Source organism: Coenobita brevimanus, chromosome 75 (genome assembly GCF_032717465.1).
Source record: "Coenobita brevimanus isolate Jiangsu-jjx chromosome 75, ASM3271746v2, whole genome shotgun sequence".
In the NCBI taxonomy this organism is placed as follows: Eukaryota; Metazoa; Arthropoda; class Malacostraca; order Decapoda; family Coenobitidae; genus Coenobita; species Coenobita brevimanus.
The window spans coordinates 5,988,530-6,005,018 of record NC_137028.1 but is presented as its reverse complement, the minus strand read 5'-3'; positions in this window follow the sequence as shown (position 1 = coordinate 6,005,018).

The window sequence follows — 16,489 nt, the reverse complement described above, 5'->3', positions numbered from 1 at the left end:
TGTACCCAACTCCTAAAAAGTTCTAATCCGAATACACTCGTCTAACAAAAGTAGAAACGTCATGAGATTGAAGTGGTTAAGACATGGGTAAGGTATTTATTTATTTGTTTACACTTCAAAGGCCTCTCTTCCTCCCCGCGCCTCCCTTCCTCCCCCCAACCATCCCTCTCTCCTACGTTGTTTTTGCCTTCCTCCTTTCCTGCAGTTCTCGTCCTTCTTCCTATTTTTTGGTTCTCTGCCTCTCTTCCTAAGCACCTTACCCTCATTTCCTCCGCCTCCTCCTACCACCAGATGCTTTTTCAACGTTGGGCTTTTAACAATGAATGGGTGTATGAAGGCTAAATCCAGAATATTTAATGGGTTTCTGAATGCTAAATCTAGTTCTAGCAGTGAACAGGTTCGTATCGTATTAGTGTTATAAAGGCTCCCATCTGCTTGCATGCGTCGGCCTTGGTCACCTAATAACGGCTCTCCACTCTGCTCAATCTCTAGCAACCTTCTTATTCAGTCTCTTATCCCTGAGCTCACACTAATGACCTCGTCCCAGGTCTTTTTCGATCTGCCTCTCGCAACCCTGCCCATGACATTCACACGTCTCCCTTCCACACCCAACTGTCATCCCCCATCCTCTTCATGTGCCCAAACCATCTTAATCTACCCCTCCTCATAGTAAATCAAACCTGTTATAAAACTTCCATCAAGCTGAAAAAAAATCATGGTAGCAAATATATGCAATAAACTAAAAACAACTACGTAAAACCAATCTAAGCAAAATCAAGGAGTTTAAACAGTACCGGTACCTTTTCACTGATGCACAAAACCTTCCATCCTTGGTGAGGACAGATGGCAGGGCTCTACACCATCCTTGAAGTGTTGTGGTTCATCCTAGGAGGCTCATCCATCCTCAGAAGTGCTGAGGGCCGTCCTAAGAGCACACAAGCTATAAAAAAGAATCCAGAATGAAAAAGACAAGTGCAAGGGTATTTCACTGTGTACTCGTATAACAAAGACAATACCGGAACGAGCAAGACAAGTGAAAGGAAATTTCACAGAGTATTTCAAGGGCAATGCCGGAATGGGAATGAAAAGTTTAACGATATTTCATTATTTCAAAGGCTATGTCTCAGAGAATCGTCACTTTTTTCAATCAAAGAAGCTCCTGATTCAAGCTTACCACAGCCCCGTTTTCAGCCTGATGGCACTCTAACCCACCCGCGCTCTGCGCTCGATTCCATTCTATGGACTCGACCTGAATAAAAAATGAACAGAGGTGTACTACATATATGTATAAGGATATTTCACAGTTTCAAAGGATATGTCAAAATGTCGCCTTAAAAAAAAAAAAAAAAAAAAAAAAAAAAAACCCTGATTGAAGTTTACATTACCTTTTTATCGATGCACAAAGTTACAACCCCTTAATCTGGACAGGGCAAGGCAGGGAAGGGCAGGGAGGGGCGGGGCCCAATCTAGAGAAAAAAACGACAGAGGAGTACAAGATACAGGTATATGGATATTTCACTGTCAGTTTCAGTGGGTGTGTCAAAATATCGCCATTTTTCAGACAAACAGGACTCCCTCTGATTGAAGGCGTTTATATTACCCTTTACCGATGCACAGACTTACATCCCCTTAACCTGGGCAGGGCAGGGCACGGCACGGCAGGACAGGTCATGGCAGGGCAGGGCAAGGCCCTGTAGAAGCTAGAGCAGTGATTTTCTCTCTCTCTCTCTCGATGTTAGCTCGATCAATTTAATTATGTAGTTAATAATTCAATCACTCACACAATAACACAAAGCAAAAATACAAAAACCTGCTCGCTCGTTAAGCGCAGAAACGTTTCATATTGGTATTAATGTTAACAACTGCTTCTAACCCACACATTCGGCAATGTCTAAGCTACGCAAAACAGTAGCTTTGCTGGTACCAGTAAAAAAAAAAAAAAAAAAAAAAAAAAAAAAAAAAAAACTAATGGAAAGCAAGTAGCAGTTCCCCTTAACCCTCAGGGGAAGTAACTGTGGTAACCTTAATGAGTAACCTCGCATCCCAGGATATTGGGTGAAAAACCAGCCACAGGTTCAAACGCCTAAATTTTGGAGATGAACACGAGGGCCAAGCGCCTCACTGAGTCTGATCCCACCTTACCTACCCATCTTTTTACTTCCCTACCCACCCATGTACATAATTATACAGTACCTACACTTATATTATTTTCCCTACCCAGATACTATTATATACCTTTCTACCTACCTGTCTACCTATTTACCTATCTGCATTTATATACCTTCCTACCTGTCTCTATCCATTTATTTATTTACCTTCTTACCTGTTCACTAACTTCTTTACCTCTTAACCTTTCTGTCTATTTACCTTCTTGTTTACCTACCAGTCCACTTATTCCACACGCTATCTATCTATTTACACTGCCTGATGCCTTAATTCTGGAGGGGGTGGCCACAAACAAACCGCCCCCACACACGTACAGGGCAATGCATTATAGCTTACCGGCAAAAATAGTATAGCTAACCAATTACTGGGTCTTTCAGCACACGCCATACATACATCTGCTTTAAACTTACTGTCATTGGTAGAGTCTGTCACTGTCATGGGCTGCAAATATCACCCCCATAATAACACTCTCTCTCTCTCTCTCTCCCAGTATCGACACTTACTTTGGCTGTGTTATTCTGTATCATAGTCTGGTTAACGTCAGACGATTTTCAGCTCATGAGGAACCTAGACGAGGAGGTTCAAAACTAAACTTGTGTGTGGTATTTTATTATGGCTAACCTCAGGCCATTATATACAGCAAAAGAAAACTAAAAAGCTATATTGATTTACGAACTGACAGAGGATTGCTTGGTCAGACTTTTACTGCCCTAAGAAGTTTCGGCAGCTTATTTCACTCGGCAACTTATTTCACAGCTTACACCTTAACGCTTCCTTGTGTGTATGTTTTTATATCGTTTTAATATCTGGCATAATTTGGATCAGTAATATACAAGGGGATAATGATGTGTATCGTGAATTTAAAAAAATAATTAAGATTGAGGTGTTACGATGCGTTCTATGTCAACTAGAGTACGGTCCTATAAATAAAACCTGCGATTTTTGTTGCAGATATGATGTTGAAAATATGCGATGATGATGATGATGATGATGATGATGAAGAGGAGGAACAGGAGGAGGAGGAGGACGATAATGATGATGATGATAGTAGTGCTGGTGGATTTTAGCTTATGTACTCTGGTTTATTCTTGCTGCTTCCAGGCGAATGTATTCTGTTTGGAAGAACCCCATGGGCCCGAAAAGGCCATTTTTACCCCCTTCGAGGTGTAGGGTCCCCAAGCAGGCCTAAAGTAGTCTAAATATAGGCTACAATGGGTGACTAACCCCCTCTGAACATCATCATTATAAGTATCACCACCACCACCACCATCAGCATCATCATCGTCATCATCATCACCACCACCTTCATTACCACCACAACCACCACCACCACCACCACTACCATCATCATCATCAACATCATCATCATTACCTTCATTACCACCACCACCACCACCACCATCATCATCATCATCATCATCATCATCATCATCACCACGACCATCATCATCATCATCATCACCACGACCATCATCATCATCATCATCACCACGACCATCATCATCATCATCATCATCACCACGACCATCATCATCATCATCATCACCACGACCATCATCATCATCATCATCATCATCATCCTGTCTATACAGTGTCATTTATTATTTCACCACCGCCAGATAATTTCATTCACCATAGCCAGACTTCTCGTACTGAAGGGGTTTATGTACAGATTCTAAATACTACACACATTGATACAGGGAAGTAAGTCTTGCATTTTTACTGTACCCTGACGAAGATCCCACACCCATTTCACCTCTGTTGATGTCCAAAATAAAGTCAGGTAGGATGTTCTTTTTAACTAATAACCAAGGAGATTCACTACTACTTCATACCAAAATTTCACGCCACCATAACTTACTGTAGCATTTAAGTCTGGGAGATGGAAACACACCTGATATCGAGACAGCTACATCACCCTTCCCTAACATAATAATCCCCTTCCTAACAAATCAGGACTTTCTGGCATCTTAGTCCGTATTCTCGTTGGACAAAGAAGCTCCCAAACACCTTTTCCTTAACGATTTATTTTTGGACATGGCTGGTTAATATCCGTTTGTACGTTATTTATCCACAGTACGGTAATGTCGGAAGGATTTCTGCAACACAAAAGGGTTCAGTACGGTGTAATAAACAAAAATAATTCGCTTAGGAAAAGGTGCTAGGAAGCTTCCTTAAACCGACGATAATGCGGGCCCTTAACTCATCAGGGATTTCCTTTGCCCCGAATGAAATCATCTGACAATTGCAATAAACGAAAACAAAAATTCATTCTTACTGGAAATGTTAATACCATGAAGTGTTAATTAATGCAACGGCGAGGCATACACGAGGGATACGTAAGTGGGAATGCGATGTAATATTCAAATTAATGCTGGTATTTTTCAGATACTTAATTCCGTACCCCGAACGAAACTCTCTCTCTCTCTCTCTCTCTCTCTCTCTATCTGTGTGTGTGTGTGTGTGTGTGTGTGTGTGTGTGTGTGTGTGTGTGTGTGTGTGTGTGTGTGTGTGTGTGTGTGTGTGTGTGTGTGTGTGTGTGTGTGTGTGTGTGTGTGTGTGTGTGTGTGTGTGACCAATGGGGTATTACCAATACCCGCTTAAACGTCCTCCAAGCTGAATCTAACGCAGAATCTTAGCTAATACCTACGCTAAGCAGATATCAGTGGCAATTTCTTATTAAGAATAATTTTGTATATTTGTATTTTTCATGTCAGTATTCGCTCTAGTTTGGCTGTTAACGCTACACCTTGCAGAATGCAGCTACAGTATTCCGACCCACACTGGCCCCAACCCATGTATCAAGAATGTCTGTCGTTTGTGCTTCGAGAGATTCCATGCCCCCACTCGACGTGCTCTCTGAATGATAAGCTCACGTAAGGTAATTAAGGTTCGTACGTCCCCTGCGCCACACCGATGTTCATTAGAAACAGGATCAGGGACAGAAGGTTTCCCTCGTACATCCAGTGCTGTGGTATCCTAACGATTCCCATGATGGGTACTACGCTGGTGCGTCCTCCAGAGCTCCCCTAGCATCAAGGGAGGGAGTCCTGGCAGACCTGGGTCGAGATCAGCTGAGACCAACTGACCCTGATCCCTCTTCTTCTTCCTGCTTTTTAATTGTTGTGGCAGTATATATATATATAAACGGAGGGTTAGCCTACGAACACGGGTATGAGAATTCGTTGACCACGTTTGGAATTAGAGTACTGTATTCCATTCTCAAGGCGAGGTGCCAACCAGAACTATCGAACTCCACATACCCTTCTAGATGGTCAATGGCTTAAAATGCTCATTAACCTTTGAAAGGTTTTGTTTTTCGTCCTGCTGGGTGTCTAGTCACCCTCCTCACTGGGCAAAACCAGTGGGGTTGCCGGTTTAGTCGCCGACGATCCGACCATGCAACAGGTAGTACTGGATTACATGGTACCAGTAGCAGATCAGTACCTGTGACCTGACCTGACCTGACTTCCACAAGATTTATATTACCTGACATTAGTGAGAATACAATATGTCAATTCAGCTACCGTACTGAAAGGATTAAAGGTAACTCTTGATCTTTTGAATGCATAGATATTTTCTTAGCATAATAAAATCGTCTGGCATTAACAAGAATACAATGTCCCAGTCACGCATTTTTTTCTTTGCCCTGTAAGATGGTTTTTTTCAGCTGAATAAAATAATCTAGGTACTGTAGAATACACTGGCTCAGTTAAACTATCGCATTTAAAGGGTTACATAAATTTTTAACCCTTTAGCTGTTCAGGGGGATTCTTTGAGCTGAGTAAAATCATCAGTGAGTAACCTGAATATAATATCCAATTCAATCGTGCCACCTATAAAGTTAACCCCTGAAGTACAGTGCACGTCAACCTCAAACATAACTTTTAACTCTTAGGCTTCAGTTACTCATACATCTTAATCAAATCGTCTGGCGTTAGCAGGAGAAGAGTTATATATCTCCTGACCACTGGAAAGTTAATGTTGACAATATTGAGACGCTCTTGCTCCCATATTTTCTCTCAGTTGTATAAAATCGGTTGGTGTTAGCTGGAACAGAGCACTAGAGTTGCCTCGTGTGTAAGAGGGTTCATATATCCATACAAATGGCAATCTATCCGCTTTTAGCCAGGGCAGCATCCTCTGAAAGGTCGCCTAGAAAGGTCTCCTGTCATTTCTGTCTGTACTCATCAACTCGCTCAGGCTCCTACGACCCCCTCTGCTGAATGATATATCCTGGCATTGGCTGGAATAAAGTACCAGAGTTGTCCCGACCATGAGATGACTATGATATACAGTATTAACTTTCAATCTCTTATAACTGACTCTCAGAACAAAGTCGTTAAGCATTATCTGCAGTAAAATACTAAGGATGACGCGATCATGAAAGTTAGCGATCCTTCTTACCATGAAACACTACCAGTTCCTACACGTTTTGCCTAATTTATGCCTCGAAAATCTTCTGTCCGTCTTCCTGTACGACCCCCCTTACCACGACACACCACTTACGTCTGCCACCGATTCATATACTATCCTGCCTTATCTCTTCACCTTGTTTCCACTCTCCTTATTTCAGAATAGCAACAAATATCCTGTACTTTCTTACCTCTTACCTCGACCTCTTTCACGATCTACTACTTTTCCATTCAAAACCACAACAAATATCCTACATTTTACCTTATATTCACCTTGTTCTTATTTTATCTCTCTTCCTCCTCCTCCTCCTCTGTTCAAACCATATTGCATATATCAAAACGCCTGTCGACTGATAATATCCTTGTCAAAAATTCGCTTACATTTCTTGATTCATAACTATTGAAAAGAGCTTCTAACCCAATTGATTAGTCAAGAATAAGGGCAAGGAGCTGTACAAACTGCTCTAAATAATTAACTCCTCCAATTCGATTACTTCTTAAAATATTTTGTTCTTGCTATCTCCAGACGACTTGTACTGTAATGAATGGATTACTGAAGTCTTTATCTAACCTCTCCAATTCAGAGTCTCTCCAAAGCTGAATGAAATCGTCTGGTAATTGGTGGAAAAAAAAAATAACTATGATATCGTAACGTTAATGAAGAGGAATGTTGGAATGCCGTAATAAACTAGATTACCGGCCGTTCATTTCGTGATATGACTACCCTACATAACGAATGACTTTGTGTGTGACAGGAAACCATCTCCTTGTCAATAGGTGTAGTGTCGCATGAAGGCAGGCATATGATTAGATAGTGGATGGTGGGCGCCATAACCTACCACGTACAGAGGCTTACAAGTATGCAGTGAGGTAAAAGGTAAAAGGGCAGACACCATTTTGGAGTTTAGCGCGGTGCTCATCTCCATAACTTTGGCCTTTGAGCCTGTGGCAGATTATTCACCCACTACCCTGAGATGCAAAGGCAATGCGTCATCTGGGTTATCACAGCTAACACCCCTAGATGTTACCCTAGTTACTCATTTTACCTAACAACGCACAAAGGGTGTATGGACACCTGAGTCGAGTGGCACCAACTTAGAATACTACCCTAGGTGTGCCATTATTAACTGAAGCTGTTTCTTTGACATTGTGACGGACGGCGCTCACCCGTACCCCGACACATGACTCGTCCCGGCATATTGGGGGGACACGCTAAGCCAATTTTACTGCCAGCAATATTGAGTTTTGAGAGCGAAATTGAATTACAGCTTCAGGCCTCGGCGGGGACGGCAACGTAGCGACACAGGAGGATGAATGGTCGGTCCGTAAGTTCTATTTACAAATTTTCTTGACCTTCAGACGTGTGTAAGATCGATTATTTTTATTTCTATCCTCGTTAGTAAATCTTAAACATTCACTACCAAAATAGAGATACTATTCTTGAGATTAAGATGTTCCTAAGACTGTTTGGTTCTTCTTTTATCTGCACTCATACAGATGTTATACACTTCACAACCAGAGTGAATTTTCTTGGTCAGTTGCATATAAGATTGCTTGTTTTAACTTTCTCACTCATAACTTCACAATAAAAACAAGTGAGACTATGAACACAAAGCCGAGTATTAGTGAAAAAAGCGGCTTCCAATAAATAAAAAGTGAATAGTAAAGCGAAAAATATGAAAATAAAACTGCTTTTAATAAAAGTGAACTGCCATGGGGAAGAGTCTTGATAAATACGCCTCCACACTGTTAGCTTGATCAGTGGGTGTGTGGGTGAGTCAGAGAGCGGTGATGGGATTATTGCTGGGGTCGCTAACAAAGTGGATCATGCCTATACTTTATGGCCACAAACCGGAGATGAATATGTTGTCTGGCGGCAGCGATTGAGAAAAAAAAAAAAAAAAAAAAAAAAAAAAAGTCATCGCATTTTCGGTTAATCACGTCATAATATAATTATAATCTATCAGTCTATTTATTATACACACACACACACACACACACACACACACACCGTATATATATATATATATATATATATATATATATATATATATATATATATATATATATATATATATATATATATATATATATATATATATATAATCTCACCAGTAGGCTAGACTGCAGTATTTTAACGGGTAGATGTAATAGATAGATAGAGAGAGAGAGAGAGAGAGAGAGAGAGAGAGAGACTACATATGCATGTTTGATGCTTCAACACTCTCCTGGGAATGACCAAGCTGTGAATGAAAGAAAGCTTATGGGCTTTGGACTAGAAATGTCTTTTTTCAGAACAGAACTGAGCATTATGATGAAAGAATGAATGGAATGTCTTGGCTGGCTTCAATATGTTTGACATGGGCAGGCCTTTGCTCCATAGATATGTTGTGCACAAATTCACTAGCCCTTTAGATTGGAAGAGCAGGTTATTTGAGCAAAATGTAGCATTGCTTAATGGATAAAGATAAATGAATTAGGACAGGTGTCCATCCACTCCCTGTAAGATGGTTGGTACAATGAATACCTAGGGTAAAACCTAAGGGAGGTAAGTGTAGCAACTGGATGATGAAATGGTCTTGCATCCCAAGACAATGAATGAATTACCCAGCACAGGCTCCAAGGCCTAAGTTGTAGAGATGAGAACCACAGTAAAACACTTCATTATATCTGTCCCCTCCTATACTTTTGCCTTACTGGACCTTAATAGGTGGTTTTACTCCTAGGCAAAATAGTCTTTGGGAGATGTGTGTGTAGAACATCGATGAGAAAGAAGAGAAAGAGGAGTGTCTGAAAGGCTGAGAGGGTTATGGGAGGACGAAGTAGCCTGAAGGTGGTTCTGTCACGGCCATCCCCTATCAATAGTTCCTAGGAGGGAATAACACATTGGAGATGATGACTATGACGACGATGACAAAGGCAATAACGATGGCAATGATGATGATGATATACAGCTGTACCTCCACTTACATGGCTACAGCATTAACCTGATAGACTGTGCATGTCGAATCCACAAAAGCGGGTCCCTTTTAACCCTGTATAGTAAAGCTAACGTGTTAACCAAGTCTCTGGCCAGTCCCCAACTTGCCTGCTTAAAGCCTTTTATGAACCCAACTAGATTAAAGATAAGATTCCTTAGGACATAGCCTACTGTATAGAGGTGAAGCAGACATACAACGTTTTTTTTTTTTTTTTTTTTTTTTAAATCTATTCTTGTGTTGCCCCATGGGCAGCATAGGAACCTGGGGCTGGACAAGGTGGTCCTGACCTTTAAGATGAGAGTGACCAGTCTCACTTATTCCTGAGTGGCATTATGTGAGCAATAAACCCTAACCACCCCTTGAATATAAACCTGCACAGGCTCAATCCGACTGGAGCGCCTTAATTACCCACTAAACCACCAGGTGCCATAATTTAGTTATATGGTTACCACCCAGCATAGTAAATGGCTTGTCACTCAGTGTAGAGTCAACTGTAGACAGAAGGAAGAGGAAATGATGAAGGAAAGAAAGACAAAAGAGGAAGAAAGGAAAGAAGGAAGGAAGAGAGGAAAGGGCAGGCATCTGAAAGCAGCACTACAATGAGTGAGTGGATGGTGAGTGACCCCACTTAAAAAGGCTTAATGGAATAAAAGTGAGAGAAAAATTTCGTCATGACAGACCACAACTTGCTGATCTAAAGCCCTGTAACCTCAACTAGACTACAACTATTGTACGCTTCCTAGGGGTACAGAGGTAAAGCAGACATAAGACAGCATCAAAAATGCTTAAAGGAATTGAAAGAAAAAATAAAAAAGTGGGGGAAACTCTCACCATGACAGACTCCAACTTGCCTACTGAAAATCCTGTGACCCCAGTTAGACTACAGATATGCGTCCTAAGGGCATAGCCTACTGGACATAGGTAAAACAAACATAAAACATTGACACTGAAAATGCTTAAAGAAATAAAAATGAAAGGTACAATCTTACCATGATAAACTTCAACCTGCGGACTAAAAACTCTGTGTTCCCAACTTCTCTATACATATCATAGGTACTATCCTCATTCTCCAAATTCTTGACCAAACCCCCAAATTCTTGACAAAAGTTAAGATGGCAGCCAAGATGCTGGCCTAGACATCATCACATGGGTAGTTTGAAAGTTGTCTAAAGCACCTAGCTGAATTCTGGCACTGTTTGTGGGCACCATGTAAGTGTGATCCATGCAAGCAGGGGCCTGTAAGTGGAGGGCTACTACATTCCATCGAGAAAGAGTCATTGTGTCGACTCTCTTCCGGGCATAACTGTACATGTTGGGGCATGCTTCCTTGGGAACATTTCTAAAATATAGGAACTTACCTCAGATTGTTGAGGTTTTTGGGTGACAATCAGAGCCTAGATGCTTCTGGTAGCTTCCTGGGATAGCTTCTGCATTCAAAACCTACTAGAATACACACACGACGAACTTTTACATGTGATAGTTTGAACCACCGGCAATCTTCCATATTGATTTACCATATCCATGGTTACATACTATACTATCTAATCTTAACTGCTCCCCCTTTCTTGTACAAATTTCATCTTGTTGGCATACACTATAATGGTTGTGATTTTCATTCTTTTTCCTTGAAAAATTATGCAGGAAGTCCATGGCTGGTGTAGCTGTGTTCATCAGCAGAGTTGAGAGTACAGTATGTGATTTGACCCCTCCTTTCCTCATTCACTCTTCAATGATCTTCCAGTGTCTTCTGTGTTCTCTACTATGGTGTACACCAAAGTATCTATACATACCATCAGATGGGGCTATTTCGGACAATTTCAACATTTTTAACAAACTTTTTGCTACAGAGAACACATTGTAATTAACATAGGATTTTCATTTATTCCATGGATCTAGAACAAGTTTTGAGAATAAAATGGAGCAAGGAAAAGTTTTCTATGCTAAAAAAAATAAAATTTTGGCAAATTTTTAAAGCAACACTAGAAAAACTTGGCTCCAGGGCTTTTTCAGACAATACGTTAAACTTTCATTTAAAATGTCCTTCACCCAAACAATAATTATTTCTACAAACACTAACGATATAAAATATTTAAATCAAGCATAAGTGTACTGAAAAAACTTAAGATGGAGTTTTTGGAAAATTTTATGAATTAAATTTTTTTAATGAAAATGCAGTACTGTATTCTATAAAACCTACTGTTATCGTTTTTTTTTTTTTTAAATTAACAAAGCAAGTTTAGTTACAGAATGACAAAAATTACATTTAATGCTTACCCTATAGCTACAGGTGTCTTTATTCAATTTTCAGTTCAGAGAAATCTTGACTTTTTAAGAGAATTGTAGTATTTAAGACAACTACTAAAGAAACTTTTTTGACAACCTGGTCCTCGGATGTTTCACTGATGTCAGCAATGTTAGTTTTTTTTAAATGAAATTAAAGGTTGGTGGATGTGCCTTGATAGCACTTCTGAGTTTCTGTAGTATGTAACAGTCCATGTGGGGTCAGCTTCACTTTCAAATTGTTTGATCACTTGCCCCAGGTAGTAACGTGCCTTATCGTGTTTAACATAAAAAGGGGCAATAATATGTTCGTCTGCTGCAAATCTGTCTTGAGAGTCCTCTTCCAGTGGGACAGCATCTCGATCATCAGGGTCTTCTTGTGCCCCAGGGTCTTCTTGTGCCTCAGGGAGATGAAATTGCTCCAGGATGCACTGACGAGCCCTGCTACCCTCTTCGGAACCAGACGGTGATGATGACCTTCCATGTTGCTAGCCGGTACATCCTGGAGTTGCAGTACCAGAGATGCTGGGCTGTGTGATGTCCTCAATCATTACTGTTTGACCAGCACGCCATTCTTTGAGCATATGCATTAGGTCTGAGCTCACGTTTCCTTGGTGTGACTTTTTGGTCATTCCCGTACTTATTTAGCGCATGAGATGGATTAAATGGGTAAATATCACAAGCCTGAAATCCTGCCTTGATTAACAGTGGCTACTTGTTGCTAATTTCTTTCAGTAATTTTGAAATCAGTTGTGAGAAGAATCACTTCAGCATTGCCCCTACATGCATTCAGTTTCTTCTTCTCCATTCCTCCAGCACTCTTCTCCATATTCTCTTCATTGGTGTACAGACAGCCAGATCTAAAAGTTGTAGTAAGTAGGTAGAATTTAGTGGGAGAAAAACTATCTTTACAATATGTTGGTCACAGAGAAACGGGATGTCAAATGAAATGTGTGAGGGCAGATTATCCCCCAATAAAACTTTTGTTTCATTTGATGGTAGCGTTCTGATGTAATGACCCATTCGGAGAAAATGTGACTGTCAAACCAGCCACTCGTTGTGCTGTCATAGAGACAGTTGCTTGAACTTCCTGTAGTCCATGTATCCATGAGATGCTCAGCCTTGTAGACAACATAAGGGGAAAGCATTTGCCCGGCTGCAGTGCCGGCAAACATGATGGAGATATTAGTCTTGCATTTGCCCGGCTGCAGTGCCGGCAAACATGATGGAGATATTAGTCTTGCTTGTGTTCATAACCCTCTCTGCATACTTGATTCCTCTACTGAAGAACTGCACTTTTGATTTGGGATCATCCTGTGGGTCTGCCTGATCATAATTTGTGATGTTTGGTGGAGGAATGTCAGACAAGGAGTCTTCTAGGTGGGAGAAGTAGTCTTGAATTTGCTGACTGGTGATGGTGGCACAATTTCGACTGATATTCTGACAGTGTCTTCTGGTAAGAATAGGGCAATTCCTCTTATAAAGCCCAGCAACCCAGTCCTCCCCTGGCAGGTTGTTGTTAAAAGGCACGACCATCCTGGCTGTTCTGTCCAGATGTACTTTGATGAAATTCCTTAGATCCTTAAAGTCAAATGCCAAGCCATAGTCCCCAAGAGTTGCTACATCTTGGGCAATTGTTTCTTCCTCTTCCCTTATTAGTTAGGTACGATGCCCTGATTGAAAAATGTGCAACCCTTCAGTTGTGGCCTTCTTTCTGTCTAAGATTGTGCTGCGGGGCACATTAAACTCAATGGCAGCTTTGCAAACAGTCATCCGTCCATCCAGAACAGCTTGAACAGTTGCATTAAGGTTCTCTTGAGAGTAATTCATAAACTTGGCTGCCCTCTCCGTGGCTCTCTTCTTCTAATTTCTTACCATCTGTGGACAGATAAATGAGAAAAAAAGGCAAATGTAAGTTCCAAGGAGGTGCAAGGTTGAATACACTGAAAATACTTCAGCAATTGTATCACTGTGCGACATAGCCCCGGACTTTTAGGCATTTCTTTTGGAGGAGGGGTAATTATTGATCAATTTTAACAAAATATTGGTACACAAACCTTAATGGTCTATAAATCTCAAAAAAAAAAATTGGTTGTTGTCAGATGTCTTTAAGTCTGGTATCTGCACCTTAATATTTTCTCACCAATTCTGCTGGAAAAACTATGCCATAAGAACAAAGTGATAGCAAGAAAAGAAAAAGGGACTAAAATAAAATGTTTAGAAATATAACAACTCCACAGAATTAAAGTACAAAACCTACAGCATCTCTGAAAAATAAAAAAATTAAACATGTAAGTTAAAAGTGAATATTTTTCATAATTTTATGAAAAAAACATACACTACCAGTGGCCAGCTGTCTGAAATAGCCCCTGTAGTCCGAAATAGCCCCGTCTGATGGTATGTACTTTAATACACATTTGAAGAGCATTACTGTAAATGCTGATGTGCTGCGCTGACTGAAGAATGATGGTATATCCAGTGTAAACCACAAACACTACAGTATACACTAAAGTGGTATATATGGGTGGCAGAAGTAAACACAGTGGAGGTTGCATGGGATACTGAAATGAAGAGAGGTAGTAGTTATATTATGCAGTGCTCTTTAAAACATAAACATAAGAAGCAGATAGAATAATACTTCATGTACAGCACGGTCTTTGGTATCCTTTATTCTCATTTACAAATATGTAAAAATTTACATAATATACATTATTTACATAGGAAATTATTATTTACAAACAAAAGACCATCTGCAGGAATAAAATACCAATTGATAATAAATGGCACCAAAGTACAGCAATGTGAAAATTGTTGGAAGTATACAACTCCCATGAACCAAATATGATAATGACTGTCTTTCAATATCACTGTCTCATTCTCATAAGCTTGCAGCAACACAGACTGATGAACCAACGAACATTTTAGAACTTAAAAATCTAAGCAGACTTGCAAGAGAGTTTACATAGTACAATTTATATGGGGGAAAAAAAAAAAAACTTTAATATAAGACTGTAGGCAAGTGATAAAAGCTTTTCATTTGAATCTCTTTCAAGTATGTTTACTAGGGCACTTTTAATCATTGCTGCCTTTTTCAGTCACTGAACAATAAATACCTATAAAAAGAATAACTTTTCAAAGCCACTTTGATACCACAAATGAAATATTGTAGATGCTGAATAATGATCAGATGCATAAAGCAGATTCCTTAGAATAACAAACAGCATTGACCTTCTTGCCATATATATATATATATATATATATATATATATATATATATATATATATATACACGAGTACTTAGTATGAAGCATAAAAACAAACAAATATATCTATTAAAAATCTGTGTCTGCATGGCTATGGAAACAACACTTGTGTCTCTTTCTCTCTGTATACAGTACTGAACCAGTTCTACACAAACTGTAATATTGATAAAAGCTGCTTGTGTACATGCTACCAACTTGACCACCATGCAGACTACACCACCTATAGTATATTCAACTTAAAGTCTTCATAGTAAAGTCTTCATAAAGATATGACATGTAAGAATATAAAGTTTAACAGGAGATATGTATCATTCACCGTGTGTTTATCACCCCCCAAACTTCAGTTACACTAGCAAGCCTTTGTTATGGAACTAGGTAAAGTTACAAGGAAGCAATATCAATGTTTTCTATACTTCATAACATGAGAGAGACATGAATTTGAAGTGGAGGGATGAGAGAGGATGAATGACATGCAAGAGAATAAAGATTCATCCGATCATCTTCAACTTTCATTCACTCAAGACCTAAGTAAATGGGAGTCCACCTATTTTTACATCCTTAACTCACCGAGATTCACTCTGATGTGTGTACTAGTAAAAGATTAGTACTGTGTCAGGCTTTGTAGGTGTTAGGTACAGTAGTATATGAGGGCAAACCATGAAACCACTACTGTATTTGGGATGTTATGATCTGGTAGCTATTTTTTCATTACTAAACTGAGTATTCTCCATTATCACAAAACAGATATGTACACTGCACCAGCTACATACTCACCATTATAGAGAATGACTGGCACTGCTCTAAGTAGCTACCTGGCACCAAATTGCTCAGCCACACTACTGTAACTTACATTAAAGGCTAACATGCACACCCAGCCATCACGCTAAGCACTCCCTCAAAACAATGTATTAAAATCAACTTCAAAATTGTTCAGTGTACAGATAAAAGTAATTATGGATCTAAGTAAGCCATAAATCAATGCAGAAGCTTACTGCTAAATTAAAGAATATAAATAACCCAGTTAACTTACACAGGTATATACTTGAACAGCACAAACTCAAGGTATATTAGCATATGTACTGATTTGTAATATAGTGTATTTAGTGAAAAATCTTATGTATATTATGATCTACTTCAGAAAGCATAAAACTGTAGAATTAATGTTATCTGAGAGAGCCACCAAAGTGAGAGGCTGATTATGCACTAAAGGCTGCTGAAAAGATATGTCTTGGAAAATTTGACTTCATAATAAAGAAAAAATACTGGACATAAATGGAGATATCTCTCACAATGTCATGGATAAGGTATCAGTGTTAGTTATTTGTTGCAGTGACTATACTTCTTAACACTTTCACACAGGAAAGTTCTACAATATATGTCCAGC